Here is an 8092-nt window from a genome sequence, read left to right on the forward strand (position 1 = left end):
TATGGTCTCGTCTAAATTATACTTACTCGTATTACATTTCTACCAGAAACAAAGTGTTTCAGTTAGTTATTGCTGCAAATCATCCCCAAACTTTGTGGCCTAAAACAACAATCATTTATTTTCTCCGTTTTTCTGTGCATCGGGAATTAAGGAAGGATTCAGCTGAGTGATTTCGCGCTGGGTCTCTTAGGTTTGCAGTCAGATGCTGGATGGAGTGGAAACAGCAGGGAGCTAGGCTGGGGCTGGCCAGGGCTTTTAGTTTCAGGACCTCGTTGTGTCTCTCCTTGGGTGAGTGTGGGCTCCGTGCTCAGGGCCATTAGACTGTTGACATGACCACTTAGGGCTCTAATGTGAGTCCAGCAAGCATGTCAAAAGCTGTTGCCTGTGGTTTATGACCGTCCCTCAGAAGTCACGTGGTATCATTTTCTCATAAGCCTGTCAGAGGGTGGGAGCGTAGACTCCCCACCTAGTCACATTTTTAAAAGAACACATGGGATGGAAGATGCTGAGCTATCAGTCCCCCATGTGACCACAGTAATTCATACCATTCCCACGTGCAAAATAAACTCATACTTTTCCCAGGTCCTCCATTATGACAGCTCAAAGTCTAGGAGCTCATCATCTAATCAGGTCCAGGTATAGATGAGGTACTTGGGTAAAGATCCTTTAGTACCATTCCTCTCAGTCTGAAGACTTATGAACTTAGAAATAATCTTCCCTCTTTGCCCCAAATTCCTATTAGGAATAACATCGCTTCTCTAGACTTTCCCATTTTAAAAGGAGGGTGGGGAGAATGAGAGGCATACACCCACCAGTCAGTTGTCTATTAACAGTTAAGTTTATTAACTTGTTGCTTTGACTAGGATTTAGGCATAACCCCCAGGGTTTATTCTCCATGGCTCTTTGTCCTGTCCTGAGTCATCCTTTCCCACAAATCACATGTTTGCCACTGAGTAGTGTTCTCAGCCTGCCTCCTGCCCATAGGAATTAGAGATCCCAAGGTCTCTTTCTACTATCCCTATCTAAGCTGATAGAAGTTTTTAAACCTATGGAGTTGTTACGTCCATTCAGTTACACAAAAGCCCTCCATAAATCTATTGGAAACAGTCTCTTCTTTGTTGGACTCCCTGTGAGGCTAATGAACAACATCCCTAAGATTCCTGGAAGCCTTGGGCAGGGTCTACAAAGTCAGGCCTTCAAGACTTGTAAAGGCCATTTGCGTCTGAAATGTTCTGAGGCACTGTCATCTTTCTCAGGTCTGAAACAAATCTTAGGGCCCGGCTCTGGATTCGGTATTTGCCTGAAAGCCATTTCTGAATATGAGAACCCTTTCCTGGCTTAAAAGACTTCTGAGGCTTTATATTTTCTCCAAATCACATTTGAGAATGGAGTAATTTGTTCCTTATGGTATGTTTCTCCTCTCTCATTTTACTTTAGACAGCTAGAAAAAGCCAGGTGGTACCCTCAGCACTGCCCCGAAATCATAGCTGGATCAAGTTTATAAGGTACATTTTTTATTTTCCATTTTACCACAGGTGAAGTTTTGCTAAACTCTACTGCACAATCAAGGTCTCTTCTAGCTTCCAATAATGTTTTCCTTTCTTTCCTCTAATCCCTCCTTGACATCCTCCTTGGAAGCTCTTCAGGCTTCTTTAACACCCTCATCCAGGCCTTTCAGGTTTTCACTAACAACCTTCTCAGGGTCCTGCCAGTATCCACCTGCCACTTGTTTCCCAAACCAATGCCACATGTTTTAGGTTTTTGTTATGGCAACTCCCCACTTCCAGCCACCCAGTTTCTGTATTAGAGTTTGATAGAAAAGCAGAGTTGCTCTTGAATGATAAAGAGCAAGGGATTTATTATAGAGAGATTTTAGTCAACTGTGGAACTGATGGATCAGTCCACAGGCTATTGCCTCTGCAACTAGTATCAGGCATGTTCTTAATGGTCATGATAAAGACCTAAGTGGAAACAGAGGTCTCTTTAGGCCTAAATTTGGAACTGGCACACCTTTCTGCCTCATTTTGCCTAAAGCAAGTCATATGGACAAGCCCAAGGCCAAGAGATAGGTAAGTGTGCCCCACTCACAGTAGGAAAGAAATGCAAAGTTACACGACAAAAACCATGCATATAAGGAGAGGTAAAGAATTGGGCCAGTAATACAATCTACAAGGGCAACAGAAGTAACAAATGCTGCCCCTAAATTCTAAAGGCATTTAGCTTGTATCTATCTCACACAGACATTGCATTACATTACATTGTATTATATCTATTTATTTACATATCTTACCTCCAGCACTTACCTCTTTTTTTTTTTTTTTTTTTTTAAACATCTTTATTGGGGTATAATTGCTTTACAATGGTGTGTTAGTTTCTGCTTTACAACAAAGTGAATCAGCTATACATATACATATGTTCCCATATGTCTTCCCTCTTGCGTCTCCCTCCCTCCCACTCTCCCCATCCCACCCTTCCAGGCTGTCACAAAGCACCGAGCTAATATCCCTGTGCCTTGCGGCTGCTTCCCCCCAGCTATCTACCTTACTACGTTTGTTAGTGTGTATATGTCCATGACTCTCTCTCGCCCTGTCAAAACTCACCCTTCCCCCTCCCCATATCCTTAAGTCCGTTCTCCAGTAGGTCTGCGTCTTTATTCCTATCTTACCCCTAGGTTCTTCATGACATTTTTTTCCCTTAAATTCCATATATATGTGTTAGCATACGGTATTTGTCTTTTTCTTTCTGACTTACTTCACTCTGTATGACAGATTCTAGGTCTATCCATCTCATTACAAATAGCTCAATTTCATTTCTTTTTAAGGCTGAGTAATATTCCATTGTGTATATGTGCCACATCTTCTTTATCCATTCATCCGATGATGGGCGCTTAGGTTGTTTCCATGTCCTGGCTATTGTAAATAGAGCTGCAATGAACATTTTGGTACATGACTCTCTTTGAATTTTGGTTTTCTCAGGGTATATGCCAAGTAGTGGGATTGCTGGGTCATATGGTAATTCTATTTGTAGTTTTTTAAGGAACCTCCATACTGTTCTCCAGAGTGGCTGAACCAATTCACATTCCCACCAGCAGTGCAAGAGTGTCCCCTTTTCTCCACACCCTCTCCAGCATTTATTGTTTCTTGATTTTTTGATGATGGCCATTCTGACTGGCAGCACTTAACCTCTTTGAAAGCAGGAACTATCTTATGTATGTATGTATGTATCCCTATTTCTTCTAACACGTTGCCTTGCGTATTGTAGGTCCTGAAAAATATTTGTGGAATTATTGAATGAAGCCATTTCTGGGCTTCCAAATCATAAGGTCTTTGGTGACAGCCCTGATTCTCGAAACCTTATTCAGGGAGCTTCCTTTTTGATATGTTTCCCCACCATCGTTAACTTCTACCTCCCGGGTTCCTCCTCTTTTGTCACCTTCCCATTTCCACCCTCATTCTTGCCCCACCCACATCTAGAGATGAGAGAATCTCTCTAATAAATCAAACGACTGAGGTTTATATTTTGTCATAAATTCTTCAAGACAGTCCTTCAGGCAACAAAGATTGTTTGCACACTTAACCATGAACACTATACATTAAGAAACCAAAGGGCTAAACAATAGTTTTCAGTGCAGGTGACACAATACTCAACTGTTGAATCACAAATCTTGGACTGAAAGTACAGATAGTTGGGCCTGAAAATACCATCAAGAAATCGAAAAGTGGTAAATGTATAATGTTATACTAAAGTTCAGAACAACCAGATGCATAAGCATGAAAGAGGGGGAACTGACTTAAGGGAGGTCATGTGAAAAAGCCTAGCAGGGGCCAAAAGTGTGACACAATTGCACATATTTGGACTACAGCAGTAGTAGTCATCATAGCTAATATCCATTTGTTAACCAAATTAGGTTGTATGGACTGCACTTGGGCCCTAGCCCAGCCCAGGCCCCTGCCTCAGTGGGGAAGGTTCTTTTTCTGTTGGGGTTCATGCAGCCAAAAATGAGGTCGAAGCTGAGATCAAAGCTTTATTCAATGGCCAGAGAATAGAGACTTGGGAATGTAGGTCATAAATCAACTTCTTACCCAGGGGACGATTGAGGTAAGATTTTAAGGGCAAGGTTAATGAGGGGAGGCATATGCAGTGCTTTTCTGGAAATAGGCAGGGTCTTCCTGGAACTGGGGCGCCACCTCTTTTCTACCCCCGTGTGGTCCTTTGGCATCTGTGTCAGAAGCAGTTGGAACCATCATGGCGTGGACAGGCGGAGATCTTACTCAGCCTGATTGGTGGTGAGGTAATCGGGAGTCCACATCATCAACCTTCTGCTTCCAACCCATCTGGGGTCTACGTGCTTGTGGTCAGCATGCAGTTAACTCCTTCCACCTGGTGGGGTCTTAGTATCTGCAAAACAGCTCAAAGGACGTGGCTCAGAATACTGTCTACAGCCCTTGAGGAGGAACTAAAGGTCCTTGACTTTAATGGTACAACTATTATTTTGTCTTGCTTGACCATTTTCCTTTGTTTCTGCATTTTCTCACTTCTCTGATTAAATTTATTCTTTGTAACTCAGGGAAGGCCTAAGAGGCTAAAGTTTTTCTACAAACAAGAGGCAGGTGGAGGACATGAAGAAGTCTTTCCTGGGAAGGCCCCATAGAGTCCTGCTCGGTTACACATGGAACGGTTACTCTGAGCCATGCACTGTTCCAAGCACTTTATAGGTATTAGCTCGTTTACTTCTCATGCACAACCTGTCAGGTAAGTCTATTTCCGTTTTATGGATGAGGAAATTGAGGCCCAGGGCAGATAAATAACTGACTCAATGTCAGGTGGCCAGTAAGTAGTGGAGCCTGAATTTGAGCACAGGGCTGGACACAGAACCACTCTTGTTATCAGTTCAGCTGCCTGAAACAATAAGCCTGTTTAATCCTGCTCTCTGAACTGGTCAGTCCATTTCTGGGGTGTTGCTGTGTGTGAGGACACCACAAACCAAAGGGTGTCCCAAGACCAGGATGTGATAGGGCTGGAAACTCACTCCAGTGGTTGAAAAAACTGGGGCTCTTTAGCCAGAATTCTGAAAGAAACATGCCTTGCAATATTTAAAAGCTATTATGTGAAAGAAGACTAAGAATTCTGTTTTGTAGTTACAGGGAAATTACAGGTTTAGGTTGACAGACATTTACAAAGTGCCTATATCTGGCCATGAACGCTCCTGGGGCTGAAGATTGAGAGATAAGTTTAAAAAAAAAAAAAAAAGATATACTTCCTGTCCTGGAGGAGCTCCCAGTCCAGATGGGGAGGGAGGGAACCCTGGGCTCCCCCAGACCTTTCTGAAGAGGTTAGCTTCTGGTCAGTGTACTGGGTTGCACGTGAAGCAGCAGGGGGCCTTCCCCTGGAAGTACACATGTAGGTCCCGAAACTCACCTGCCCAGACAACAAAGGCGATTTCCAGTCAGGCGATTTCCACAGAGGTTGGGTTGGCTCTCAAGCCACAAACTGGTGATGAGAATATAAGCTCCAGGGAGATGGAATTTTGTTGGTTGTGTTCAGTTACATTCCCAGGACCTAGGACAGGGCCTGGCACAGAGTGGGCACTCAATTGTTGAACATTTAAACCAGGACATTTCACACAAAAACCTGCACTTGTTTGTTTTGAAAAATTGGAAGATTTGACAACAGTGGGCCCAGGTATTGGTGTGTGTGGAAGTGAGGGATACACTGGTGTTTAATATGCCATCGGTGCAGCTTCACTCAGTTACACTGTCTGGTCCTGGACTTTGTAGCCTCTGGGTTAATCACTGAAATCTCTACCAACTTTAAATGTCTATGAAATCAAATTCTGTAGTTGAAATTTGGGTGCAGAGTTCCACAGTGGAAAATTTTTCTGTTGATTAACAAATTGCATTATTTGAATATCAAGAAAATTACCTACAATGACATTTTCATTACTTAATCAAGTCATTCAATATAAATATTATTACTGTCATAATGTTAACAGAAAATAGAAAAATTATTCTGACAGCATGGGAAGAGAATGTCTTTGCTTAAATGAGGGTTTTAAAAATATATTAGCATAGTAAGAGGGAAGAGATATGGGAACATATGTATAACTGATTCACTTTGTTATAAAGCAGAAACTAACACACCATTGTAAAGCAATTATACTCCAATAAAGGTGTAAAAAAATATATATATATATTAACATCATATACATTACATCATTATATATAGTTACACATAGATAATATATAACATATATTGGAAATTCTGATCTATTTTGGTAAATTAATCAGACATAAAAGGATTTTGCTACTATTTTTTTAAATTGTGAACTGTGTATTTCATGCAGAATATAGTGTAACTCCAGCAATAACTTTTGAACTCCAGGATCACAGAGAAACAAAATTTAGAAACAAATGGTCACCTTAGCTAACAGTGGAGGGAACGTTTGAGCAATGTCTCAGAATTTAAAATATCTTGACAGAATCCTTTCTAGTCATCCGTTCATATGGAACCCAAGACAGAAACACACTTCTGGCATCACTGGAGTGTCACATGGAATTAAAATAAACCACTTCGATGTTGTTTTCTGGTTGGATAAGGATCATCCTTACTCTTATTAGTGCCATTCTCCACTGTTGAGAACATTCTACAATGTTGTCTAGGTAAAGTACAAATGCAGGACAAGGCTTATTTTAGATATCGAGTTTGTCTCTTCTTGTAGGTACATCCAGGGATAAAGTAGCCAAATGTTACACTTTAAATTCCATTAACCAAATGTAAAATAATAGAATATTTTCCATTTTCTTCATTCTTGAACATCAGTCCAACAAGGAATAAGGAGTTTTGCCAGTGAAGTTGGTTAGACATCCAACGTTTACCATGTAGTCTCAGAAGTTCTTTCTTTTATGCAAGTTTATCTACAATTTTTTCTTGTTCTTTGCCAAGGTTTTTTTTGTTTGTTTGTTTTTTATCATGGAAGTACTGCTTTTATAAACTTATGACCACCTTGGGGATGGGTGCTGGTAACTGCTAAATGCTAACAGACAAATAGATGCTGCTCCTTTAACATGTCTTCCTGGAAAAACAGACATTCTCCCTCAGATACCTGCTTCCTAATATATACAACAGATAATGCAGCAAAATATTCAAGACTTCTTGGGTGACCTTCCAGGTTTTTTTCCTTGACTGATTTTCTTTCGCACTACGATCACTGCGATAAACTGCTTTAATAAAAACTTATCCACTTAGGAAAATCAGAGAGCCCAAACCATAAACCCAATTGGAGTCAGAATGACTGTGAAGATGTCAGCAGTTAAAAACAATGTTCCCTTTTAACAATAATAGATTCATCTTTCCCCACTACCCCAAGAAGGGTTTTAACACTGACTTGCTGTGCTTATCAATGTGAAAATGTTCTGATCCCTGGGAAATCATCTTCTGGAACGCAGGAAATAAAAGTGCCCAATTCTGAATGTCTGCAATAGCTGAGATAACACAGAGTCGCCAATTGCTAGTCGTTGGAGCCATAAGTTAAACTGCATCCAAGAAGCTAGGATATTGGCTCTGCGTTCTGCTTTACAGAAATAGAACTTTATCGACGGGAAAACACCAGGAAATGTAACATAAAAAGAGACTTGGTCAAAATTACTCCATTTCATACACATAATGTTCATGTAAAAATAAAAACTTCCAAATATTTTTGATACAGAAAATAAAATATATATCAAGCATTAACTTTCAATGAGGTTTCCCTTTTTACCTCCTTGGTACAGGTTTCAAGATGTAAGTAAAACGCAAGCGAGTACACACACACCCCCAGTATATAAATGGTGACACATATATAAAGTATTTTCCTGAGAAAATGCAAAGATGCAAGAGAAGTTTTCATGTAAGGCTCAGACAATCTGTCATAAAGACAAAAGGTCCCCAGTGGAAGAGTTTGTTTTCATGCAAAAAACCTGGCAGGAGAAGAGGAATGCAACTCTTGGGGTTGGATTGGCAGCCTGTGAGCTCCCTTAAAGCCCCGAAGTTTATCATTCTCTGAATTAATTCTTCCAGTGAGTCCTCCCAGAATTACGTAAACTGTTCCTGAGGA

The sequence above is a fragment of the Phocoena sinus genome, chromosome 5 (assembly GCF_008692025.1).
Source record: "Phocoena sinus isolate mPhoSin1 chromosome 5, mPhoSin1.pri, whole genome shotgun sequence".
NCBI lineage: Eukaryota > Metazoa > Chordata > Mammalia > Artiodactyla > Phocoenidae > Phocoena > Phocoena sinus.